The sequence below is a fragment of the Oncorhynchus nerka genome, linkage group LG18 (genome assembly GCF_034236695.1).
Source record: "Oncorhynchus nerka isolate Pitt River linkage group LG18, Oner_Uvic_2.0, whole genome shotgun sequence".
Lineage (NCBI taxonomy): Eukaryota > Metazoa > Chordata > Actinopteri > Salmoniformes > Salmonidae > Oncorhynchus > Oncorhynchus nerka.
In genome coordinates this window covers 51,296,945-51,324,357 of record NC_088413.1, presented here as the reverse complement: position 1 = coordinate 51,324,357, position 27,413 = coordinate 51,296,945, and the positions used below count along the sequence as shown (strand labels likewise).

General features: G+C 44.1%; 1 long non-coding RNA gene across 1 annotated transcript; it reads left to right on the top strand.

Annotated features, from left to right (window-relative positions):
* The first annotated feature begins 911 nt into the window (after window positions 1–911).
* On the top strand, window positions 912–2,050 carry LOC135561565 (uncharacterized). The gene is made up of 2 exons (XR_010459562.1): window positions 912–967; window positions 1,658–2,050. It is a non-coding gene; the product is annotated as an uncharacterized LOC135561565 (long non-coding RNA).
* Window positions 2,051–27,413: the final 25,363 nt, after the last annotated feature.

Genomic DNA, 27,413 nt, shown 5'->3' with positions numbered 1-27,413 from the left:
GACTTGAAAGAGAGCATATAAGATCAAGCATTCTGTGGTGTCTCGTTTTGCTCTTGGGGGTACAGTAGCTCTAACTCAGTGTGGGGAAAGAGAGAGAGAGACACAGCGAGAGATACAGAGAGAGACATAACCAAACAAAAAGATAATTACTTGACACATTGGAAAGAATTAACACAAAAAATAATGCTATTTGGCCCGTAACAGAGTACATACTGGCAGAATACCTGTACAGACTCAGCGAGCATAGCCTTGCTATTGAGAAAGTCCGCCGTAGGCAGACCTGCCTCTCAAGAGAAGACAGGCTATGTGCACACTGCCCATAAAATGAGGTGGAAACTGAGCTGCACTTCCTAACCTCCTGCGAAATATATGAACATATTAGAGACACATATTTCCCTCAGATTTCACAGACCCACAAAGAATCCGAAAATAAATCACATTTTGATCAATTCCAATATCTACTGGGTGAAATACCACTGTGTGCCATCACAGCTGCAAGACTTGTGACCTGTTGTCACAAGAAAAGTGCAACCAGTGAAGAACAAACACCATTGTAAATACAACCCATATTTGTGTTTATTTTTTTCCCCTTTTGTACTTTAACTAATTGCACAATAATTATAACACTGCCTATAGCCATAATATGACATTTGAAATGTCTATATTCAGTAATGTTTATGTATTATTGTTTATTTCACTTTTATTTATTATCTATTTCACTTGATTTGACAATGTAAACATGTGTTTCCAATGCCAATAAAGCCTGTTGAGAGAGAGATCAAGTATTCACACCCCATGTGAAAACATGTAGTTAGACATTTTAGCAAATGTATTGAAAATGAAATACAGAAATATCTCATTTACATAAGCATTCACACCCATGTTAAAATCACATTTGGCGATTTACAGGATCTAGAGGCGTCACTACAGACTCCCTGGTTCAAATCCAGGCTGCGTTTCCATCAAAGTAAGTGCCTTATTACGTTATAATAGTTATAATAATAGTTTCCGTATGCCGTTTCTGCTGTAGCTGTAGATCATAATATATTCCTTATAACTGCGGACACGTGAGGTAACGTTACACATGTTATAACCTTTATGGTGTTATTGTCAATCATGCTTACCTAGCTACATTATTCTATTAGCTCTGTAAAACGATGCTAGTTGCGTCAGAAAACTATTAGCTTGTGTTGTATTTTGAAGCTACCCTGGCCTTATGACTTCCAAGTGGCGCAGCGGTCTATGGCACTACAGACACCCTGGTTCAAATCCAGGCTGTATCACAACTGGCTGTGATTGGGCGTCCCATATTGCAGCGCACAATTGGCCCAGCGTTGTCCGAGTTTGGCCAGTGTAGGCCATCATTGTAAATACTAATTTGTTCTTAAATTACTTGCCTAGTTAAATAAATAAAAGATATGACCATGGTTTGTTTATTTGGTCTATTCAGCATAGCTCTGTTCTGCCCTGCCTTGCCCCCTTGTGGAGCTCAAAAGTTAATTTCTTACTGTTATAACTCAAATCTGTGATTTTGTCAATGCAATAAACTATTTTTTTATAGCAGTGTTTATTATGTTACTTCTTTGTAGTATTGTTTTATTGCTATATCCTTATATTGTATTCTAATGAATAATTCCTCTTTATTCTGTACTTTCAGAAACCAGAAACATTATTTGTCAATATCATAACTGGAGCTGGACATCTTTGGAGCTGAAGAATGAGGACAGCTTTTGTATGCTAACGTACACTCCTTAACAGTTGTACTGGATGAAAACACAGCAAGAAAACACATATGCCAATATGTAATATTAATCTATTTTATTGCAGTACTGGTAGTTGGTTCAACAACTTGTTTTACTAGAGGACAAAAAACTGAATATGCATAACCCATATTTAATATCCATGCAGTGACTGAACAACAACTGCATTTCCACCCCCATCTCTAAGGCATAGTATCATGGCTGCAACAACACTGAATGGCGCAGAGTGGGAGGTTACGTGGTTGACTGCCGGCACGCGCTACTTGTATCAATAAATCACTATCAGAAAATGTTTTGTGTGGTAATTATTTGTGTATTTACGATTTTATTCACATGTTTTCAATTCTAGGTGACAAATCATGCATTCCGATTCTTGCACAGATTGTAATGGACACATATTATGTGTGTAAAATACCTTTTTGATGAAGGTTGTACTGATTATGATGAGCTAAGCTAATTCCAGCTGTGTATCCATGTTTGTTGACATACAATGCATTCTGGGATTCACGTCTGTTTGACCAAAGATGTTATAACAAAATGAGGTGAGTAAGAGTTCACTAATTTTTTGAGGACTTCCGGAAATTCATGGTGGGATGTGAACGACGGTAGATGACACACCCCTTCAACATGCATACTACAAACAGACCAAACTCATCTCATCTTCTCTTATTATCTTCGGTTTCTGTGAGGAAAAAATGCATGGCTGCTCGCTGAAACTAATGTCGGATTACTTTCGATTTCTATAAAGTGTTTTACCTAGTTATTTCGATCAATGGTGAGCTCACTCACCCGTGATGTGATTAATTATATACAGTAATTGCTATTAGCTAATTCATATTGTAGTTTACGTCAGCCGAGAGTTAGAAAATATGACTGCTTGTGTTGGGTCAATCTTTCCTCAGCGCTAGGACAAATGTAGCCTACATTTTTCCGGTTAGGATGATTGTGTTATGCTATATCTTCTGTGAATATCTGAACAATCCATCCAAAAATAAACTGCTGACATTCTGGACATAACTTTGTAAGGACTGTGTTTGTGTAAATAGTTTCTGAAAAAAGTGTGGCCAGCTCAAACGCTGATTGTTGCGTCATTCGAAACTGCTGTTCTAAACGAGCATTCTAAATGAGTGTTCTAAACACACGGGTGTGATCGTATGCTTCAGGGACCACTGTAGAACGATCACACCCGTGTGATGGTACGTGTGAAAGGGTTAACAATATTTGCACATTTTCTAAATTCTTCAAGCTCTGTCAAATTGGTTGTTGATCATTGCAAGTATTCCCATAGATATCCAAGCAGATTTAAGTCAAACATGTAAGTTGGCCACTCAGGAACATTCTCTTCTTGGTAAGCAATTCCAGTGTAGATTTGGCCTTGTGTTTATTGTCCTTCTGAAAGGTGAATTCATCTCCCAGTGTCTAGTGGAAAGCAGACTGAGCCAGGTTTTCCTCTATTTTGCCAATGCTTAGCGCCATTCCATTTATTTTTTATCCTGAAAAATGTCCTTGTTGTTTGAGAAGAGTGCACAGTTATGTACTTGAAGTTATTCATTTTAAAAAATTGCGACATTTGGGCAGTCTTGATACAAAATGTTCAACAGATATGCAAAACAATGTTGTTTGATGAAGTCATTGTCGTATAGTTTTTTTTGCCTTTTTCCCCAGCGTTGTCCCAACCATATCCGAGGCATCAGGAAGAATTAAGTCCTCCACAATAGTATGGGGCTTGCCTGTCCTAGCCACTCGGTAGCTCACCATATAAGACGCTTCTAGCCCCTTCTTATTAATGGTATCTATTGCTTTTATATATATATACTGTATATGTCATACTACTCGAAAGTCATCTTAATTCTCGCTCTTAATTCTCGCTCAAATTGGCATGTTTTGTTTCTAAATGTCTGCGCAAGAGTGAAGGTTTCATCGAGTTGTGAGGTAGTACTTTTGCACATATAACACACTGTGGCTGAGTTAAGGCACTACTCCCAATATAAGTGAACAACAAATGTAGAATTGGATGTGCTCGTGTAAGCAGAACAACTTGTCGTCGACAGGTCCAGTACTTCTGATAGTAGCAGTACTACTAGTAGAGCTGGTATCTGTCTATGGATGCAAGACTTGACCGTTAGTGGAATTCCCGCGAGAGAGTAACGGTTAATGTGATTGGATATTAATTATTTGACTAGGCTACCTGTATTTGACATTGTGTTGTTATTTCGCTGAACACTAGACGGTTTAATTTGATTTTTTGCAGTGAAATGAGGCTACTCAGGTGAGAAAATAACCAAATGAATAACCCCGTTGGAAAAAATAAATGGACATAAATGTGAATCACATTTTTATTTGGCGTACCCCGACGGCATTGCACCCCAGTTTGGGAATACCTGCTCTACAGGATTGGTGTTTACAGTATCTATTACAGTGAAAGAAAACCATGATATTGTTTGACAGTGCACAGTTTTGAACTTGAAAAGTTATTAATAAACAAATTAGGCACATTTGGGCAGTCTTGATACAACATTTTGAACAGAAATGCAATGGTGCATTGAATCAGTCTAAAACTTTGCACATACACTGCTGCCATCTAGTGGACAACATCTAAATTGCACCTGGGCTGGAATAATACATGATGGCCTTTCTCTTGCATTTCAAAGTTGATGGTACAAAAACATTTTGTTTTCTTTCTTTGTATAACCTTTGACCAGATCTAATGTGTTATATTCTCCTACATTGCTTTCACATTTCCACAAACTTCAAAGTGTTTCCTTTCAAATGGTACCAAGAATATGCATATCCTTGCTTCAGCTACAGCTACAGGCAGTTATATTTGGGTATGTCATTTTAGGCGAAATTTGAAAAAGAAGGGTCCAATCCTTAAGATGTTTTAAATTTAATTGGTAAATATTATATATTGGCCAGAAAGTCCACTCACCTCGTTTTGCAGTTCTGAGGCAGCCATTGATCGGAGAAGGAAGATGAAAACCAACATTGATGTGGACTGAGATGGCTCAGGCAGTCATCTAACAAAGTGGCGTCTCTCAGTTTTGTCTGTATTTAACATCTCGACAGGATACAAACTCCATCCAAGTTGGTGTTGGAAATCCAAGCACACCATATTTATATGGTGTAAGATTTGAATAGACTTAAACGTCCACAAATGACAACACTGCAAATCCTCACACGCTGGTGTGACAAGCAACGACTTAGATGAATCAGCCATTGAGAAGATAAAGAAGACTCTGACAACTGCATGGAGCTCTATGGTGGCACACTGAGTTTCTTCATGACCTTTACCTGCACTGTGTGAATATAGAGAGGTGAATCACGATGCTCACAGAAGTTATGAGAAGAGAAATAGAGAGGCAGTGAGCAGAACGATATACAGTAGAGAGGCAGAGAGCAGAACGATATACAGTAGAGAGGCAGATAGCAGAAAGAAAGAGAGGCAGAGAGCAGTGGAGAGAGAAAGACAGGTGGGGAGAGAGAGAGGTGGAGAGCCAGGGAAAGTGAAGGAGAGAGAGATAAAGAGAGAGAGACTATGTGTGTTGTGGGTGGGTCTGTGATTGAGTGCGTCCTGGTGCAGCTAACTCCCCGAGGTACCATGGGCTGGATCCATTCCTAATAGGATGATGTCACAGTGGACTCTCCAAAGCAGCTCTCAAAAACAACGTCCCTGGACAGCTCTTTAATCATCTCCAGCTCGGCCACCGAACAGACCACCAGCTCTCACAGTCTCACATCAGAATTAGAAGTTCATCCATGTTTCTCAAACGTCAAATTTCGAAGTTGTTCCAAACGCCAAATGTCGAAGTGTTTTAAGGTTAGGTTTAGGTATTAACTCCGAATCATTTTTAAGGTTAGGGTTAAGTTCAGGCATTAACTCCAAATGTTAAGGTAAGGGTTAAGTTTTGGGATAGGCTTAAAACAAAAATATGAAAAACAACTTTCTATCACTGGATTTGATCTTACAACCTTTGGAATCAGAAGCAGAGGCAGATGCTTATACCCATCTGCCAACCGCATCCTAGCAAAACCAAAAACCTACCTGAAAGTAATGACACTCCCTGTTGCCCCTGTGGCCGGTTTCCACATCATTTCCTGACATCCTCGTACATGGATGGACGTCAAATACTGACTTGTATAATGGGTGACTTCATTGGAATAGACAGCAGAATCCATTTACTGACTCTGTATGAATAGAAGACTCGACACACACTCTGGCATACACACACACAAAAATACATATACACACATGCACGAACACATACACTTTCAGTTATTCTGTACATACGTGCATGAACATTCACTTGCTATTTATTCAACAGGTATATATATAACCATAATGACCTGTGAAATATAGATACGTTGTGTTCCCTATACTTATGCACGCTCACTGTACGTAGCTCCAGAACTACTCAAATACATTCTTTATTGTTTATCCATACTCCAGTGCAGTATTATCTCCAGTCAGAAATCTCCTCGTCGTGGCTCTGTAATTGATTAAGCTGTCTTCATATCTTTATCGGGAGCAAAAGGTTGCACTTAAACCCATTACATGTGATTAAAGCAGTCGCTCAATCAAATGGAAGTCAAAAATCCCCCTTGATGAAAATCGTATTAAGGGAAACAATGGACTGAATATAGCACTTCTTTCGTCTTTTTCTGGCACGATGAAGGGATGAAGAAAAGAAGCACTAGTCTCCCCCGAAAGGCAATCAGTCTGTCTACCACCACAGCTGGGTGAATCAGACCCTGAGGACACACTCTGGAGAAGAAAGACAGCTCCTCCTCCTCTAAGTAGGCAGCATGAACACAAGAGATTAAAATGGAAGGCAAAAAGAAGGAAGTTTAAAGCATTACTGCAGAAGAATAACAACAACAAAAAATCCAGGTGGCTAAACTAAACTTGTGGTGGTGCAATGCATGCTGGGATTGGGTGGGGAAACCTGTGGGTTAGAAATAGATTGAAGGTTGAAAGGAAGAATGGCAGGAAATGCCGTGTTGAGAGGTGGATGGAGGGGTTCTCTCTGCATGACGAAGGTAATCTCTCTCCTCCACATTTAAATAAAACATCAGTAAATGACTGCCAGGCTTGTCAGTTATTAAATCTCTCCTTCACGCTCTCTCAGTGTGCGCCGTAGGCTTATATTTGTTTGAAGGATTGGTCAGACTTAAGGCAGTGGCACCACTAGACGCTAACTAATTTCCTTCCTTGGCTCAAACTCAACACAGTGTGAGGTGCTGTTCCCCCGCTAAACCATTCGTTGTCAAGATAAACGTGAGTTGGTAATGATATAACAACCTCTGTAACTGCCAGATCTTTTGTGGATTGTAGCCAGCAGCATCAAAGACACAACAACACTTGAGGCTGTGCTTCCCCTCCCCATCCCCTCCCCATGCCCTCACTATTCCCTCCCCATCCCCTCCCTATCCCCTCCCCATGCCCTCCCTATTCCCTCCCCTCCCCATCCCCTCCCTATCCCCTCCCCTCCCTATCCCATGCCCTCCCTATTCCCTCCCCTCCCTCCCCTCCCCATCCCTATCCCATCCCTATCCCCTCCCCATCCCCTCCCCTCCCCTCCCTATCCCCTCCCCATCCCCTCCCTATCCCCTCCCCATCCCCTCCCTATCCCCTCCCCATCCCCTCCCTATCCCCTCCCCATCCCCTCCCCTCCCTATCCCCTCCCCATCCCCTCCCCATCCCCTCCCTATCCCCTCCCCATCCCCTCCCTATCCCCTCCCCATCCCCCTCCCTATCCCCTCCCTCCCTATCCCCTCCTCATCCCCTCCACATCCCCTCCCTATCCCCTCCCCATCACCTCCCCATCCACTGCATCCTAACCTTATTTTCCTCCTGTAGATGGGGGCTTTAGATAGTCTCTTATTCCCAGCCTGTTTGTTATTATATCCCTGCAGGCACGCAGCCAGAGAGATCCCCCACTGTGGAGTAGTTCCTTGATATCCTTGGCATGTACATATGTACATGGGCTCTCTGAAACATCCAGAAAGATTATCCTGTCGCTCAAGGAAAAACAGATTGTTATTGAGCACCCATGGTCTGTTGTGGTCTGTATGTCTGGTTGTTTGGTTTGATTGATCAATGTAAAGCTGGCATTTCTCTCCAGTGGGATTGAGGTGTTCCCTGTGGATTTATGCGAGACAGGTACAGTATGTGTGTATATGAGGGAGGGGTGCGGTTTGATAATTGCAATGTTTATCATTATTCGGCTATGAAAATATATGTTTTGCTTTGTTTATTTTATTTATAGGGGACAATGCACATTAATCAACATCAATATTACAATAATGCAACAGCCATGTAAATGTGCCGGGGTTAGCCATAAGCTCATTTGCACCTGTAGTCCCCGAACAGGTAAGGGCCTTTACACAGCCACTACACAAATACTCACTAAAACAATACAAAATACAAATACATTACATCCAATAGTATATCATTCTAACAACAACAACACTATCATCAACTGTCGTCTTACATGTGAGAAACCACAGATAAGTCATGTGTACAGGTTTGGATAGATCTGAGACATGTTTTCAATAAATAAATACAAATACAATAATCAGTGCAGCTTCTCAAGTCCATGGGCTTTGCATTCCATCCAGTATATTGTAGCTCTAACAGAGAAGGCCGATTGGCCGATTTTACTGTGTCGAAAGGGACAACAATCCCCTCTAATTACTGCCCTTGTTATCCTGGAGGGGCTTTCCTTGAGCATGATATGCCGGCATAGGGGTGGAGGGGCAAGACCATGCAGGATCTTAAAGACAAGACTTGCATCTACATTCTGCTTAAAGCTATCAGTACTATATAAATTATGTTTGTACATTATATGACAATGGTGGTAACGGTTTGGTTTGTTATCAAAAATCTTAAGTGTTTGTTTTTAGAGTGAATCGATTGGTTTCAGAATAGTAGCTCCTGATTGTGACCAGCCTGTGAGGCAATATCTCAGATGTGAGAAGATCATAGCATGCATATATAGTTTGTCGGCCTCCAGAGGAAGGAAAGGTCTTATAAACCTAAAGTTTGATAATCCAAACATAACCGTCTTAACCACCTTCTTGACATGTTTCTTAAATGTCAAGTTGGAGTCCGAAACGACACCGAGATATCTGAAGTTAGACCCAACTTTCAGATTCTCCCCATTCACACGAACAGCTCGTTGGGAAGAATCAATGGAGAAGTACATACAAACAGTCTTGTCGATATTTAAATGCAGGCAATAATTAGTCATTCATTTATAAACATGTACCATAGCTTCGGTTAACTTGTTAACAACTAGATGTCTATTTTTTGAGTGTACATAGAGAGCTGTATCGTCTGCATACATCTGCATGTTAACTTGTGGGCAAGCAAGTGGGAGATCATTTATATAGATGGTAAACAGAAGGGGGCCTAATATTGACCCTTGTGGGACCCCAATGTTATAGTAAAGAGAGTCCAACTGAGTGTCCCCCAAACAAACCCTTTGACTTCTGTTTGTCAGTTAGGAATACATCCAACTAATAGCTTCAGTGATTACATTAAGGGAGGATAGTTTGAATAGGAGGCTGCACTTCAGCCAACTGCTCTGTGAGAGCTCCTTGAAGTGTGCGAGTCTAATGTGGCTATCTCTCTATCATTTTTATTGTCATTAACAAAGGTACAACAGTAAGACACGCTCAAGAAGGATGGAATCATAAATTCAGTCAGAATAGCTAGCAGTTTGCCAGTGTTGCCAAGCTGTACAAACGTCAAGGACACTTTGCCTCTCTCTCTCACACACTCTTCCTCTCACTCTTCCTCTCTGTCTTTTTCTCATCCTTTTTCATCTGCCATTTTCATCTTGTAAAATAGATCAATACATGCAGAAGAAATCACCTTGGCTATTGTAATATGTGGCTCTCGGGCTCATCTCACACAGAAGGACTGGATTGTCAGCTGTCTATAATGATAATTGCATTCTGGCCTCTAAACTCTACCTTGTAACTCCCCATTCCCTCCACGCGAAAACAATAAATCATGATTGCGTATTCAACAGTCTAAGAACACAGGGATGAAATAGTCATTGGTATTAATAAGGGAAGTACAGGCCTAACACACTAATCAATGCAACAGTAAATTATATCGATAGAGATAACATGGAGGAAAGAGAGGACAGAGAGGAAAATGAAGGCCCATAAAAACTGATTTAAAGTCTCCTCTTGAAATCACCTGTGGACCGTTTCTACAGAAATGCACATGTCTAACACGGTGTTGGCGTTACCATTGGAAGATTTAATACTAGGATGTTCTTGCTTTATGGTATCATGTCAATAAACAATAATACTGGATAAGGGTTGACCACCAGGGATCCACTCAATATTGACCTTTACCATGAAATTCGGACTGTAAATCACTCTGGATAAGAGCGTCTGCTAAAATACTAAGAAGCACTAGTAAGTACCAGAAATCTCCTTTCAACAACCACCTTCTAATTTCACCAATTCTCATTCCAACGACCACCGTTCCAAACTATCCAAACTAATAAATACCCATGTATTTGTTCAGCATCATCAGCCCGCGGACTTACAACCAATAATTTTTTCCCCTTTCATATTTGGATATTAATGGATTCAGCAGGTTGTGTTCTGACGGAGCCCCCTGTTCCCAATGTACAGCTGGAATTAGACTATTAGAGTTTCCTGCTTTCGACAAGGTAACGCTTCAACTGGAATGAATCCAGTACTAACGGCCGCACTGCAGCCCCAATCCCCTGAACACCAGGCTGCCACGTACAAGACAGGGAAACAGTGTTACTAGTCACGAGGATGATTAATGCAACCTGACAGTGTGGCTCAGAAAGGAAGAGCGGCACTGGCAGAGCCAAGGTCATGGGTTCAAGTCCCGCAGGGATCACATACACATACTGAATATGCATGCACTCACTGTTCTGTAAGGATACAAGTGGCATAACTCATTATATTAGATATAGTAGCAGTAGTTGTGGGGGTGGTAAAAGTAGTAAGTGGGTACCAGTAGAAGACATACAAATTCCTATTGATTAACTGAGAAGATCAGGTGGTTTGTTGTTGCACACAGGTGTTCATGCCAAAGCTGTGGCCATTTCCAAAGATTACTGTTCTCTCCCTTGTGTCAGATTGCCCTCTGCTCACTTGTCATTTCTTCCTGGCTGGGTGATCCACTTTCCCCTCATCACAACCCTCCCACGGTAGCGTGATCTACTGACGCGTGGGATGAGGAGAAAAAAACACCTGGGTAGAGTGCAGACAGGTGGCACAGTCAGCTCCTTGGCAGTGACCTGACACAGCCAACTTTACTGATCTGAAACCAGAGGAAAAGAGAGTTCTGGGGGTGTTCTCTCCTCTGTAAAGGCTAATGCCCAATGGACATCAATGCCTGTCAGACATACCATACAGGTGACACTTGATTTACTGCACTGAAATGACCAGGTATTTACAAAGAAATTATATTGTAAAATGCTAATTATTTAGTAATAACTTCAATAAGTTTTCAAACATAAAAGAGTTGAAAGAATATATGCCTATTAAGTTATCAGAAAATGTAGGCTGATATTTGCATAGCTCTATACCAAATCTTGAAAAACAATTGAAAAAGATTATCCGGGCGTACATTAGGCTCTGTTCTTATGCCCTTTTAGTTTTCCTTTAATGAAGAGAAAGCAGATCAAGCGAAATAAGATGCAATAAATTAGGCTGCCGCTGTCATTGATGAATATGAGGCAATGGAGTAAGTAATGTCTATCATGTGCAATGACTTCGTACCCCACATAGAATTAGCAGAGAAAATGCATGTGTCAACCCATCGGCTGGTTAATGGGGGTGAGAGGAAGGCAGGCAGCTCAACACATAGCCGTTTAGAGACACTGTTTTGATTTACTATGAATTATGTATACAAGCTTTTGTCTCTAAATCTCTAAAGTATTTTCAGTGTGGAAAAAATGTGTTGATTATATTTTGTGGCAAAGTGACAAACTGTAACTGAATTTCACAATGTTTTTTTTTACTGTAAGTATATTTAATTCCGCCTCTGTGGATTTTCATTTATGAAAAATGTGCTGAAATGTTGAAAAACATCACAATATAACCTCAAGGTTATGTTTTTAGTTTCCATGATTTTATAGTGCCCTTTTTAGCTGAAAACTATTGTATGTTTCTGTTTATAAAAGTTAATGATAAATACTGAGCATTCATGATCCACTATTTAATCTGTCTCTGAGAATGTAAATATGAAAAACTGCATTTCCAGTATACAATTTAAACAATGTTCTACAAATAGGCAATCTAACTGTACTATCTTACAGCATATGAGGACTTGATGAAGAAGGAGAGTGGCTCCATTTCCCCTGACCCCCAGGGCAGTGGTATTACCCATAACCCATCTCTTTTGATGACTCTAATAAACTGCCAGGGTCCAGCTTCCTCCCATCAAAGATAGATCTCAGCTCGTCCAGCTGTCATTGGCAAAGGCTGTTCAAATCCATGAAACTCTCCAGCTCCTGACTGTACATAGTGGACATCCAAGGACATCCCACATTTTTAAATACTACAGTATTTACTGTTAACTATGATGTAAGTGCTATAGTATTCACTGTAGTGTTTTTGCGGACTTTACTGTAGTATTTACGGCAGTATACTGTAGTATACTGTAGTAGGTACGTTAAGTATAGTATAAATACTGTAGTAAAAGAAAACTATTGTAAATGCTATAGCAATTAATGTAGTTATTTTACAGACTGTAGTATACTGTAGTATTTACTGTAGTGTTTACTATAGTGTTTTTATTTGATTATTTTTGACATAGAAGTGAAGGCTTTCTCCTTGAGGAGACCTACTGGAGAAATATTAAAAGAACAGATTTTCTAAAACATGTAGGTAGATAGTACTGGGGTCTGAACGGATAGTTCAGAGCTTCTGCTCTTATGCATGACCTTTAGGGAGCACAATATATGGTCTATACTTGGCGTGTAGGTTTCTCCCTTATTGGTGCACAAATTATGATATGGGGGAAGGGAATGGCAGGGTATATGACAATGAAATACTGTAGTATTTACTGTCGTTAAAAAAGTGTATTTACTATGGTATTCTACAGTATACTACAACATTCAATAGTAAGTACTAAACAGGATTGAGGGATACTACAGTGTGCAGTATACTATTCTACAGTATATTACATTTTGCTATACAATTTAAGTTTACTATATAATTCTATAGTAAACTGTAGTATTTTTTCATGCGGAATAGTTATGGTAAGAGGACAATGGTGTTGCCCATGCTAAAACAGGCATTGTGGTAGGTGTGCCCTCCGTACATTTATACAGAGTGAGAGTAACTAGATTAATGTAAATAATTGAGCTGTTGGGAATTTCTAAAAGGTTATTAACCCATCTCAGGTGCAGTAGTTTAATAGGATAAGTCGGGTCCTCTCTGCCCTCTATTTGAGGAGTTTGGGTATGGGATCCTTAGTAATTGCAGAGTAGGGTGACAGAGGTGAAGAGTTAATGCCAGTGACAAGCACAGTGTCAGTAGGATTCAAGCCTCATACATCTTACATGATCTCTCCAGGTTTCTCCTCCAAAGTCTGTGGTTTAGAATGTAAGTACTGTAGTCTGGAATACTAGGTCGCTGATTCGCTGCATTAATAGAATCGTAGGAGTAAGACACATAATGACAGGCTGGAGACCAACTGTGAACGATTGGGAAAGCTGCTAGATAACTGCTACAGTATGTGCCTACTGTCTAGCTACTTCATTGATGATGCATGTATTAAAGATACCCATGCAAATGCATAACTAACACAATCCAAAGAAGAGTATATATGCATGTAAAACTAAAGCGCGATTCCAGTGACAGCCAACCACATGAACTGCGCTCCTTCTCATTCTTGGCACGCTTAGTAAATAGGTGAAACCTTGAGAGAGGAAAAAAAAAATGTTTCAATGCAGAGAAAGACTCTATTCTGAAGGGAACAGCACCGTCCAAGTAGTCTACATTTCTGGAGGCTGACTTGGCAAAGGCTAGTGAAATCCCCATAGCTGCAGGTAATAGGGCTGAGGCTGAGGATGCCAACATGGGGCTGAGGAAGGTATGCTGTGTCAAAAGCGGTGGTGTAAAGTACTTAAGTAAAAAAAATACTTTAAAGCACTACTGAAGTAGTTTTTGGGGATATCTGTACTTTACTTTATTATTTATGTTCTTGACAACTTTTACTTTTACTTCCTAAAGAAAATTGTTGTTTTTACTCCATACATTTTCCATGACACTCAAAAGTACTCGTTACATTTTGAATGTTTAGCAGGACAGAAAACGGTCCAATTCGCACACTTTTCAACTTTCCCTGGTCATCCCTGCTACCTCTGATCTGGCGGACTCACTAAACACAAATGCTTCGTTTTTAAATGATGTCTGAGTGTTGGAGTGTGCCCCTGGCTATCCGTAAATAAACAAAAAACAAGAAAATTGTGTCGTCTGGTTTGCTTAATGTGAGGATTTTTTTTGTATTATTCGTACTTTTACATTTACTTTTGACACTTAAGTATATTTAAAACCAAATACTTTTAGACTTTTAATCAAGTAGTATTTTACTGGCTGACTTTCACTTTTACTTGAGTCATTTTCTATTAAGGTATCTTTACTTTTACTCAAGTATGACAATAAAGTACTTTTTTTCCACCACTGGTGAAAGTGCTCCAAATAGGCTGCCTTGTCCTCTGCCCTCCGCCCCTGTTGGCATCCGGACCACCAGACACAAAAGGGCTGTAAGAAAAACCAAAAGATCCTCTCACGGTCATGAAAAAGTCATTTTCTTTCAAAGATATGAAACAGTGAGACTCTATGCCCTATCAAAGGTGCCGATCAAATGAATTTCATTTTACTAGGTGATTCTGCAATACTGTGTTACTATGTTTGACACTGAAGTGTTGAACTACCGATACAATGAAAGAAGAGGCCTCAGCACAATGTGATCGGGAATGGAGTGACAATGAAAGGTATAGGACATCCTTTCCCAATTGCAATTATTCTGTCTGCAACAACTATGCTAACCTTCCCACCAAAGTTATTGTCATTTCACAGGTCTTGCTATGGCTTGCTAAATTCCCCAGTCAGAATAGGATATCAGGCATAAGGGAGTTGTTAGGTATTTCCAGGTAGCAGTGTTGTCTTCTATTAACATTTTATTAGTCACTCACACAGTTTACAGCAGGTATAAAAGTTGCCGCGAAGTGGTCATGCGCCAACTCTCACAACATTGCAGTACAATAATCAATATCAATAATAAGAAGTCAAATAAAAAATAACTAGTAATAGAATGCATAGTATGCATAGTAATAGCCTGATATGTACACAATAGGATACACAGTCTAGGTCATCAATGTGCTAAGTCAAGTAGGACTGTGTTAACAAATATAAAGTGGGTAGTGTCTTGATCGCGCGAGTAGTAGATGTGCCTTTATGGGGTGAGTGTTCAAGGAGCTGACTGACCTTCAGAATGTTGTCTGGCCTTGGAATGCCACTGCAGGATACTTTAAATAGCTGTGTTCTAGAATGGAAAAATACCAACCAGTGAGTTGTGTACAGATGGGAATTGCTATCTGGGATCATTGGGACGTCCATACCCTAAACACTAACCCTAACCTTAACTCCTGCCCTTACCCTTACACTAAACCCTAACCTTAACCCTTACCGTAACCATTTAAAATGTCCCTTACCTAACCCTAACCGTAACCTTAACCCTTACAATTACCATTTATAATGTCAACTCCAAAGGGGTAGGGACGTCCCAAGGATCCAAGATAACACATACTGTGCATAGACGGGCTATTTGTCCACAGTAACACATCCCCATCTACTGGAGAAATGATTGAGCACAATGTGTTAGTTCCTCATGTCTAATCTATGTATGACAATGGAGAGGAATATATAAACCAAACCATGACATTTATAGATATCTGTCCCCCGTTGCTGACTTGACCTAAATTCTCAGATGAGTACATGTTGACAAGAAGCTCTCTGCCCGACATACAGTATTTCCTCATTCCGTACTTTGCTCCAAGCTGCAGGACAAGACAGCAGAAAGACAGGTGTGCGAATGTCTTCCAGTTAATTAGTTACTCCCCGATGAGAATATGACAAAGTGCATCTGTCCAGACCAATTCTTTCCCTAGCAGGAGATGGATGACAAGACAATTAGGGTGCTAAGATTGATATACACTGATCTCATTCATTACAACTGTCAATTACAGATCTGACATGTAATTATGGAACGACTTGTACTCTATAATGTGCCCTTAAAGAGAGTCTGCTAAGGCAGTGAAGTCTTTGTAAACAAATAACTAATCATTAGAGTAATTTCAACGAAACAACTACTTGAAGGTCCATAGTCAATTGAAATAATGTGTCTGGAACAAATGCTGTTCGGCAACGAGTTTCACCTCAAGTTGTGGTGGTTCAGCTATAGAATGTTCTACTGAAAGACTCAATTAGTAAACAATCATTATTTTTGCATCTGCATCTAAATGTATTCAAATGACTTTGGGAATATAACTTTTCTGTACATGGCCTTTTATAATGTGTGGGTGGATGACATATACGGTGCATTCGGAAAGTATTATGCCCGTTGACTTTTTCCACATTTTGCTACGTTACAGACTAATTCTAACATGGATTACATTGTCCCCACCCCATCAATCTACACACGATACTCAAGCTTGGTCAAGTAGGATGGGGAGCGTCGCTGCACAGCTATTTCCAGGTCTCTCCAGAGATGTTAGATCGGGTTCAAGTCAAAGCTCTGGCTGGGCCACTCAAGGACATTCAGAGACTAGTCCCGAAGCCACACCTGCGTTGTCTTTGGCTGTGTGCTTAGGGTTGTTGTCTTGTTTTCATTAAGGATCTCTCTGTACTTTGCTCCGTTCATCTTTCCCTCGATCCTGACTAGTCTCCCAGTCACTGCCGCTGAATAAATCCCCACAGCATGATGCTGCCATCCCCATGCTTCACCGTAGGGATGGTGCCAAGTTTCCTCCAGACACTTGGCATTCAGGCCAAAAGGTTCCATCTTGGTTTCATCAGACCAGAGAATCTTGTTCCATATGGTCTGAAAGTATTTAGGTGCCTTTTGGCAAACTCCTAGCAGACTGTCATGTGCCTTTTACTGAGGAGTGGTTTCCATCTGGCCACTCTACCATAAAGGCCTAATTGGTAGAGTGCTGCAGAGACGGATGTCCTTCTGGAAGGTTCTCCCATCTCCACAGAGGAACTCTGGAGCTCTGTCTGAGTGACCATCGGGTTCTTGGTCACCTCCCTGACCAAGGCCCTTCTCCCCCGATTGCTCAGTTTGTCTGTACGGCCAGCTCTAGGAAGAGTCTTGCTTGTTCCAAAATTCTTCTATTTAATAATGATGGAGGCCACTGTGTTCTTGGGGACCTTCATTTTGTGGTACCCTTCCCCAGATCTGTGCTTCTACTCAATCCTGTCTCTGAGTTTTACGGACAATTCCTTCGACCTCATGGCTCGGTTTTTGCTCTGACATGAACTGTCAACGGTGGGACCTAATATAGACAGGTGTGTGCCTTTCCAAATCAATTGAATTTACCACAGGGGGACTCAATCAAGTTGCAGAAACATCTCAAGGATGATTAATGTAAACATGATGCACCTGAGCTCAATTTCGAGTCACGTAGCAAAGGGTCTGAATACTTATGTTTTATATTGTTAATATATTTGCAACAATTTCTAAAAACCTGTTTTGGTTTTGTCAGTATGGGGTACTGTGTGTAGATTGGTGAGGAATTGTTTTTATTTAGTCCATTTTAGAATAAGGCTGGAACGTAACAAAATGTAGAAAAAGTCAAGGGGTCTGAATACTTTCTGAATGCACTGTACAAAGTTCAGCATCTGCATGTCCTCATTCAAGCATAAGAGTGGGTTGCATAAAAGTTATATGACACACAGGAAGCTTATTTCTGTTCCACAGTAGTTTTCATTTGAAATGTCCCTCAAATTAATAGGCTTACCGTGGCTTTATGTTTGGAAATGTCAGCAGCAAATGCAGACCTCACTGAACAAACAAGAGTCATTTCCATCAGTCTGGAGGTGTACTTACTTCCCGTATCATAGAGCATTATTAGGTTATATCTCTCTCTGGCTTTTGAAAAGATAAATGTGATGCTGTCGCGTCTCACTGCCAGACTCTCATTATGAACAATGCTAATGCTTTCAAATGATCTCCCAGGTCTCACAAGGTGGAGAGGCACTTGTATTAAGATATTGTTTTATAAGTGCCTCTGCCATATTAAAATACGAAGCTGTGGGAAGTAGGGCTGCTAAGGGCAGCTGAGGGCTGCTTAGGGTGCTGATTGCTAATGAGGGCTGCTGAGGCTCCTGAGGGCTGTTGAGGGGTGCTGAGGGGTGCTGAGGGCTACTCTGGGTGCTGAGGGCTGCTGAGGGTGCTGCTGAGGGTGCTGAGGGCTGCTGAAGGCTGCTGAGGGCGCTGATGGCTGCTTAGGGTGCTGATTGCTAATGAGGGCTGCTGAGGCTCCTGAGGGCTGTTGAGGGGTGCTGAGGGCTACTCTGGGTGCTGAGGGCTGCTGAGGGTGCTGAGGGCTGCTGAGGGCGCTGAGGGCTGCTGAGGCACTGAGGGCTGCTGAGGGCAGCTGAGGTTGCTCAGGGTGCTGAGGCTGTTGAGGGCTGCTGAGGGCTATTCTGGGTGCTGAGGGCTGCTGATTTTTATTTTTTTATTTTTTTTATTTCACCTTTATTTAACCAGGTAGGCTAGTTGAGAACAAGTTCTCATTTGCAACTGGGCCAAGATAAAGCTGCAGTGTGAACAGACAACACAGAGTTACACATGGCTGCAATGTAGAAAAAAATGGGCAGTCTGATACAATGGGCAAAAGGCATGAGGTTGCAGATTAACACTGGGGTGATGAGGGTCATGTACAGGTGAGATATTGGTGAGGGCTGCAGAAAAGTAAATAAATAAATAAATAAAATAAAAAAACAGTATAAAAACAGATGGGGATGAGGTGAAAATGGGTGGGCACTGTACAGCTGGCTGCTTAGCTGCTGGATAGCTGATGTTTGAAGTTGGTGAGGGAGATAAAAGTCTCCAACTGATTTTTGGTTCATTCCAGTCACAGGCAGCAGAGTTGAGGGGTGCCAAATGAGGTGTTGGCTTTAGGGATGCTGAGGGATACTGCTGAGGGTGCTGAGGGCTGCTGAAGGAACTGCTGAGGCGCGCTGATGGCTGCCTGAGCCAGTGGGTCTGGCTGAGGGGGCCAGCCGAGGGCAGCTGGTGGGTGGTGCTCAAAACGGGTGCTGAGGCATCCAGTTTGCTGAGGAGTGTTGAAGCCATTTTGGGACTGCTGATGGCTGATAGAGGGGTTCTGAGGCCTGCTTTGGGTGCCGATTTGATTTGATTTTCGATGAGGTTTGATGTGAGTCTGGAAGGAGGGCTTGCCTGAGACACCTAGGTACTTATAGATGTCCACATATTCAAGGTCTAACCATCCAGGGTGGTGATGCTAGTCGGGCATGCGGGTGCAGGCAGCTGGTGAGGGGTTTTACTGCTGAGCAGTTGGAGGCCAATGAGGCTGTATGGCATTGAAGGCTTGGAGGAGGCACAGTGTAATGAGGGCTGAATGGTGTCTGCTGGGGTGGATTGCTGAGGGCAACATCATTGATATAGTGAAAAGAGGGCTGTTGAGTGCTGAGACTGGGGACCGGACAGCATGCCCTCCGATTTGACACACTGAACTCTGAGGGCTCCTGTGGGTGCTGAGGGCAGCTGAGGTTTGCCTCAGGGAGCTGATGCTGCTGATATCTGCTGACAGTACTGTCTTTTATCGGCTGCTTATGGCTTACTACTGGGTGCTGAGGGCTGCTGAGGGTACCAGATGGCTACTGAAGGATGCTGAGGGTCAGTGCCTGTTTGTTGACTGGCTGACCTTAGATAGGGGGCAGGATGGATATAGGTCTGAGTTTGGGTCTGTCTGAAGGGGGGATGACTGCTGAAATCCTTGGGGATCTCAGACTGAAAGAGGGTGTTGGTAATAGGGGTTGCTAAATGGCGGTAGTTGATGGGGTCTGCAGAAGGTGCTCTAGGGCAGCTCTTTCAGAACATCTGCTATCTGGATTTGGGTGCCTGAGGGTGCTGAGCTGGCGGAGCTGTTGGCCGGTTGCTGAGGGGAAGGCATGATGGCTGCTGAGGGTGCTTATTGAAGGCGTGGATTTATCGGTGAGGTGTTACCTAGCCTCAGTGAGTGGGCAGCTGGGAGGGTGTTGATGGACTTCTGTCCCAGAACTTTTTGGAGTTGGAGCTACAGGCAAACTCCCTGAAGAAGCTGGGCTTTCTGACTGGCTGCTGAGGTTCCTGACTTCCCTGAACAGTTGCATATCACGGGGGCTGCTATTGCAGTCCGCCACAGGATGTTTTTGTGCTGGTGAGGGCAGTCAGGTCTGGGTGAACTGAGGGTTCTGCTGAAGAGGGCTGAGGGTGCTGATGGCTGCTGATTGCTGCTGAGGGCATGCTGATGGCAATGTCCTTCCAGGAGGGTGTTGAAAGGCCTGCTGAGGTTTTAGGGAGCGTTTGACAGTGATGCTCCTGTGGGTGCTGAGGCAGCTGAGGGCAGATCCTGGGGACAGCTGAGGGATTTGCCAGATGGCAGGATGCGTGAGGGTGCCCTTGTTTACAGAGTTAGGGCCTGGTGGGTTCCTTGAGATTTGGTGAGATTGAGGGCATCTAGCTGTAGGACTGCTCAGGGTGTTAAGCATATCCCAGGGCTGAACAAACTGAAGCAGATGGGGGCTGAAATGGTGTCAGGGCACAGCTGGGAGCTGAGGGTGGCTAGCAGGCGGCAACAGTGGAGACTGCTGAGGGCTTTTCAAAATTAGTAGTGCAGCTGTTTGGGTTGCCTGGAAAGGACGTGCTGAGGCCTGCTGATGGGTGCTGTCTTGGGAAGATGTTGAGGGGTTGCTGAGGGTGGCCTTCCTGAGCCAGCTGAGGGCTGCTCAGGGGGAGTGCTGAGGGCAAACTTAGGGAGGAGGCTGAGTTGGCATAAAACCAAGGCTTTTTCGAGATGGCTGCTGAGGGCTGCTGAGGGCTGCTGAGGGCTGCTGAGGGAGCTGATTGCTGCTGAGGGCTGCTGAGGGCTGCTGATGGCTGCTGAGGGCACTGAGGGCTGCTTAGCGTGCTGATTGTTAATGAGTGCTGCTGAGGCTCCTAAGGGCTGTTGAGGGGTGCTGAGGGCTACTCTGGGTGCTGAGGGCTGCTGAGGGTGCTGAGGGCTGCTGAAGGCTGCTGAGGGCGCTGATGGCTGCTGAGGGCGCTGAGGGCTGCTGAGGGCAGCTGAGGTTGCTCAGGGTGCTGAGGCTGCTGAGGGCTGTTGAGGGCTGCTGATGGCTGATGAGGGGTTCTGAGGCCTGCTGTGGGTGCCGATTTCTAATGAGGGCTAATGAGGGCTCCTGAGGGCTGCTGCGGGCTAATGAGGGCTGCTGCGGGCTAATGAGGGCTGCTGAGGGCTGCTGAGGGCTAATGAGGGCTAATGAGGGCTAATGAGGGTTAATGAGGGCTGCTGTGACTGCTGGGGTTTGCTGAGGGCTCATGTGAGTGCTGAGGGCTGTTGAGTGCTGCTGGGGTTTGCTGAGGGCTCCTGTGGGTGCTGAGGGCAGCTGAGGTTTCTCAGGGAGCTGATGCTGCTGATATCTGCTGAGGGTGCTTAGGGCTGCTTATGGCTACTCTGGGTGCTGAGGGCTGCTGAGGGTACTGATGGCTACTGAAGGATGCTGAGGGGTGCTGATGGCTGCTGAGGGGTGCTGAGGGCTGCTGAGGGCTGCTGAAGGCTGCTGAGGGTGTTGAGGGCTGCTAACGGTGTTGATGGCTGCAGAAGGTGCTAAGGGCTGCTTAGGGCTACTCTGGGTGCTGAGGGTGCTGATGGCTGCTGACGGCTGCTGAGGGGTGCTGATGGCTGCTGAGGGGTGCTGAAGGCTGCTGAGGGTGTTGAGGGCTGCTGAGGGTGTTGATGGCTGCTGAGGTTTGCTGATGGCTCCTGTGGGTTCTGAGGCTGCTGAGGGCTGCTGAGGGCTGCTGAGGGTGCTAAGGGCTGCTGAGGGCTACTCTGGGTGCTGAGGGTGCTGAAGAGGGCTGAGGGTGCTGATGGCTGCTGATTGCTGCTGAGGGCTGCTGATGGCTGCTGAGGGTGTTGATGGCTGCTGAGGTTTGCTGATGGCTCCTGTGGGTGCTGAGGGCAGCTGAGGGCAGCTGAGGGCTGCTGAGGGATGCCGATGGCTGCTGAGGGCTGCGGAGGGCCCCTGAGGGTGTTGAGAGCTGCTGAGGATGCTCAGGGCTGCTTAGGGCTGCTGACAGTTGCTGAGGTTTGCTGATGGCTCCTGTGGGTGCTGAGGGCTGCTGAGTGCAGCTGAGGTTGCTCAGGGTGCTGAGGCCTGCTGATGGGTGCTGTGGGCTGTTGAGGGTTGCTGAGGGTGTCGATGCTGCTGAGGGCTGCTGCTGGGGCGCTGCTGAGGGCTGATTGCTGCTGAGGGCTGAGGGCTGAATGAGGGCTGATGGCTGAGGGCTGAGGGCTGCTGAGGGCTGCTGAGGTTGCGGGGTGCTGAGGCTGGATGCTGAGGGAGGCTGATTGCTGCTGAGGGCTGAAGGCTGAGGGTGAGGGTGCTGAGGGTGTCTGATGGGGTGCTGCTGAGGGCTTGAGGGCTGATGGCTGAGGGGTGCTGAGGGGTGCTGAGGGTTGCTGATGGCTGCTGAGGATTGCTTAGGGTGCTGGGGGCTGCTGAGAGATGCTGAGGGCTGCTGAGATGTTGAGGGCTGCTGAATGGTGAGGCGCTGATGGCTGCTGAGAGATGCTGAGGAGGTGCCGATGGCTGCTGCTGAGGGATGCTGACGGTGCTGAGGACTCCTGAGGTTTACTGAGGGCTCCTGTGGGTGCTTAGGGATGCTGAAGTTGCTCAAGGTGCTGAGGCTGCTGAGGGCTGCTGTGGCTGCTTAGGGCTGCTGAGGGTGCTGAGGGCTGCTGGAGGCTGCCGAGGGCGCTGATGGCTGCTGAGGGCGGCTGGAGGCTGCTAGGGGTGCTGAGGGGTCCTTTGGGCTCCTGAGGGTGCTGAGAGCTGCTGATGGCTGCTCATGGCGCTGAGGGGTGCTGAGGGTTGCTGATGGGTGCCGAGGGCTGCTGAGGCCTGCTGATGGGTGATGAGGGCTCCTGAGGGCGTTGAGAGCTGCTGAGGATGCCAAGGGGTGCTGAGAGCTGCTCAGGGTGCTGAGGGCTGCTGAGGGCTGCTGTGTGTTGCTGATGGGTTTCTGATGGGTGCTGAGGCCATCTGATGGCTGCTTAGAGCGCTGAGGGCTGCTGAGGGCTTCAATGGCTGCTGAGGTTTGCTGAAGACTCCTGTGGGTGCTGAGGGTGCTGAGGCCTGCTGAGGGCTGCTGGAGGTTGCTGAGGGGTGCTGAAGGTGCTGAGGAATAATGAGGGCTGCTTAGGGTGTTGATGGCTGCTGAGGTTTGCTGATGGCTCCTGTGGGTGCTGAAGCTACTATGGGTGCTGAGAATGCTGATGGCTGCCAAAGATGCTGACGGCTGTTGAGGCTGCTGACGGCTGCTGAGGGCTGCTGAGTGTGCTGAGGGCTGCTGAGTGTGCTGAAGGCTGCTGGGGGCTGCTGAGGGTGCTGAGGGCTGCTGAGTGTGCTGAGGGCTGCTGAGTGTGCTGAGGGCTGCTGAGTGTGCTGAGGGCTGCTGAGTGTGCTGAGGGCTGCTGAGGGTGCTGAGGGCTGCTGAGGGTGCTGCAGCACCCCCTGATAATTCGAAATTGACAAAAAAAAGAATAATAATAAGTGAACTACACCTTTATTACTCCTTTAGGAGAGGAATAAAGCCCAGTTGTGATCTTTTGTCCAGTTATTGGCAAAATATCTGATCTGATTGGTCAAAATATAAATAATGGAGTAAGTTCAAATGAAATGTTATTCAACATTAGTAATAGACAGGGGACGTACAGTATATATATTTATATACACATACATATAGTGCATTCGGAAAATATTCAGACCCCTTTCCTTTTTCCAAATGTATTTATGTTACAGCCTTATTCTTAAATAGATTACATCTACACACAATACCCCATAATGAAAGTGAAAACAGGTTTTTAGAAATGTATTAAAAATTAAAAACAGAATAACCTTATTTACATAAGTATTCAGACCCTTTGCTATGAGACTTGAAATTGAGCTCAGGTGAATCCTGTTTCCATGCTAGAGATGTTTATTCAACATGATTGGAGTCCATCTGGGGTAAATTCAATTGATTGGACATGATTTGGAAAGGCACACCTGTCTGTATAAGGTCCCACAGTTCAGATTGCATGTCAGAGAAAAAACCAAGCCATGCGGTTGAAGGAATTGTCCGAAGAGCTCAGAGACAGGATTGTGTTGAGGTACAGACATTTTTTTGGCAAAAATGTCTGCAGCATTGATGGTCCACGATAACACAGTATCCTCCATCATTCTTAAATGGAAGAGGTTTGGAACCACCAAGACTCTCCCTAGTACAAGGGCACAGGGCTTGACCCAGATGCAGACACGGGAGGCAGATGGTTCAAGTCTCTGATATCTTTCATAATCAAAAGGGGCAGGCAAGAGAATGGTCGTGGACAGGCAAAGGATCCTAAAGTCAGAGTCCAGGAGATACAGGGTGGCAGGCAGGTTCGAGGTTAGGGCAGGCAGTATGGTCAAGCAGGTGGGTTCAGAGTCAAGGCAGGCAAGGGTCAAAACCGGGAGGACTAGCAAAAACAGAGAAAAGGACCAAACAGGATCATGGAAATAACACACTGGTTGACTTGACAAAACGAACTGGCAACAGACAAACAGGGAACACTTGAATAAGTACCCAGGGACTAATGAAGAAAACAGGTGACACCTGGAAGTGGGTGGAGACAATCACAAAGACAGATGTAACAGATCAGGGCATGACACCTAGAGCTGGCAGCCCAGCCAAACTGAGCAATCAGGGGAGAAGGGCCACTCCACAGTAAAAGGCACATTACAGCCTGCTTGGAGTTTGCCAAAAGGCACCTAAAGGATTCTCAGATCATGAGAAACAAGATTCTCTGGTCTGATGAAACCAAAATTGAACTCTTTGTCCTGAATGCCAAGCGTCACGTCTGGAGGAAACCTGGCACCATCCCTACGGCAAAGCATGGTGGTGGTAGCATCATGCTGTGGGAAGGTTTTCAGCGGCAGGGACTGGAGACTAGTCAGGATCGAGGGAATGATGAATGGAGCAAAGTACAGAGAGTTCCTTAATGAAAACCTGCTCCAGAGTGCTCAGGATCTCAGACTGGGGTGAAGGTTCACCTTCCAACATGACAACAACCCTAAGCACACAGCCAAGACAACACAGGAGTGGCTTTGGGACAAGTCTCTGAATGTCCTTAAGCGGCCCAGCCAGAGCCTGGACTTGATCCCGATCAAACATCTCTGGAGAAACCTAAAAATAGCTGTGCAGCGACACTCCCCAACCAACCTGACCGAGCTTGAGAGGATCTGCAGAGAAGAATGGGAGAAACTCCCCAAATACAGGTGTGCCACGCTTGTAGCGTCATACCCAAGAAGACTTGAAGCTGTAATCGCTATCAAAGGTGCTTACGCAAAGTACTGAGTAGAGGGTCTGAATACTTACATAAATGTGATATTTAAGTTGTATTTTTTTTAATGCATTTTTTCAAGAAGACATTTTTATTATCACATTTTTTCATCATTTTTAGAATAAGGCTGTAATATCACAAAAAAAGTATATATATATATATCATTGTAACCAGCAGACTTAAGGAATACTTACCTAACTTACCTAACTAGAATGTAAAAGGTAACTTTTTATGTAATACACCACTTTGAAAGTGAGAATATACAAATCTGACTGTGATTTCTGATTGCTTTTCATCATTGTTTCAATCATCAAGGTAAAAGCAAGGACCATATGGTTTTGGTTATTGATTCAATGTGTTCCCCAAACCAATATCAACATTTAACGCTATTTTGGGGCCATGTTGACACAACACAAGGGAAGCCATGACCCAAAACGTAAAAAATCTGGCAAATGCATTTTCACCATTGAACTATGGGGTGCGCTACAGACCGACCCGAGACTTCGCTGAAATAGCACAATATCAGTATACACGTGTGCCAATTTTCACGTTTCTATACCAAATTGAACAATATGGTCGTTTTGGGGATCGCTCCTGGACTATTTTGGCAACCAGATTTTATACTGCAATCTTCAGTTCACTCCATTTTTCAATTTTAATTCGAATACAATTTTTTGAATGTGATATAATGCTTTCTTCATTGACATGTAGATATAAGTGAATGTATACTGTTGAAATTTGGCCATAGAAACAATGACCAAAAAATGACATATTTTCAACATCCGTAAAAGACCTCTTCTGTAGAAGATGTTTTATTTTATTTTTATTTCACCTTCATTTAACCAGTAGGCCAGTTGAGAACAAGTTCTCATTTACAACTGTCACCTGGCCAAGATAAAGCAAAGCAGTGCGACAAAAACAACAACACAGAGTTACACATAGGATAAACAAACGTACAGTCAATAACACAATAGAAAAATATACAGTGTGTGCAAATGTAGTAAAATTAGGGAGGTAAGGCAATAAATAGGCAATAGTGGCGAAATAATTACAATTTAGCAATTTGATAGATGTGCAAATGATGAATGTGCACCTGTACTGGGGTGCAATATTGGTATGATGTTGTTGGGTGGGCTATTTACAGATGGGCAGTGTACAGGTGCAGTGATCGGTAAGCTGCTCTGACAGCTGATGCTTAAAGTTAGTGAGGGAGATATAAGTCTCCAGCTTCAGTGATTTTTGCAATTCGTTCCAGTCATTGGCAGCAGAGAACTGGAAGGAAAGGCGGCCAAAGCAGGAGTTGGCTTTGGGGATGACGAGTGAAATATACCTGCTGGAGCGCGTGCTACGGGTGGGTGTTGATATGGTGACCAGTGAGCTGAGATAAGACAAGACCTAGCAAAGACTTGTAGATGACCTGGAGCCAGTGGGTCTGGACGAGAGCATACAGGTTGCAGTGGTGGGAAGTATATGGGGCTTTGGTGACAAAACGGATGGCACTGTGATAGACTACATCTACTTTGCTGAGTAGAGTGTTGGAGGCTATTTTGTAAATGACATCGCCGAAGTCAAGGATCGGTAGGATAGTCAGTTTTACGAGGGCATGTTGTGAAATAGGAAGCCGATTCTAGATTTAATTTTGGATTGGAGATCCTTAATGTGAGTCTGGAAGGAGAGTTTACAGTCTAACCAGACACCTAGGTATTTGTAGTTGTCCATATATTCTACGTCAGAACTGTCCAGAGTAGTGATGCTAGTCGGGCGGGCGGGTGCGGGTGCGGGCAGCGATCGGTTGAAGAGCATGCATTTAGACATGCAAGATGTCTTCTCAATGTCTGGAAAATACGTTTTTCAACGTCTGGAAAAAAATAGTTTAAACATCTGGAAAATATGTATTTTCAACTTTAATTCAGAACCGTTTCCCTAATTTCAACATCTGGATGAGATGTCTAATTTTACTCACTGGGATGTCTCCACCATTTTCAGGGGT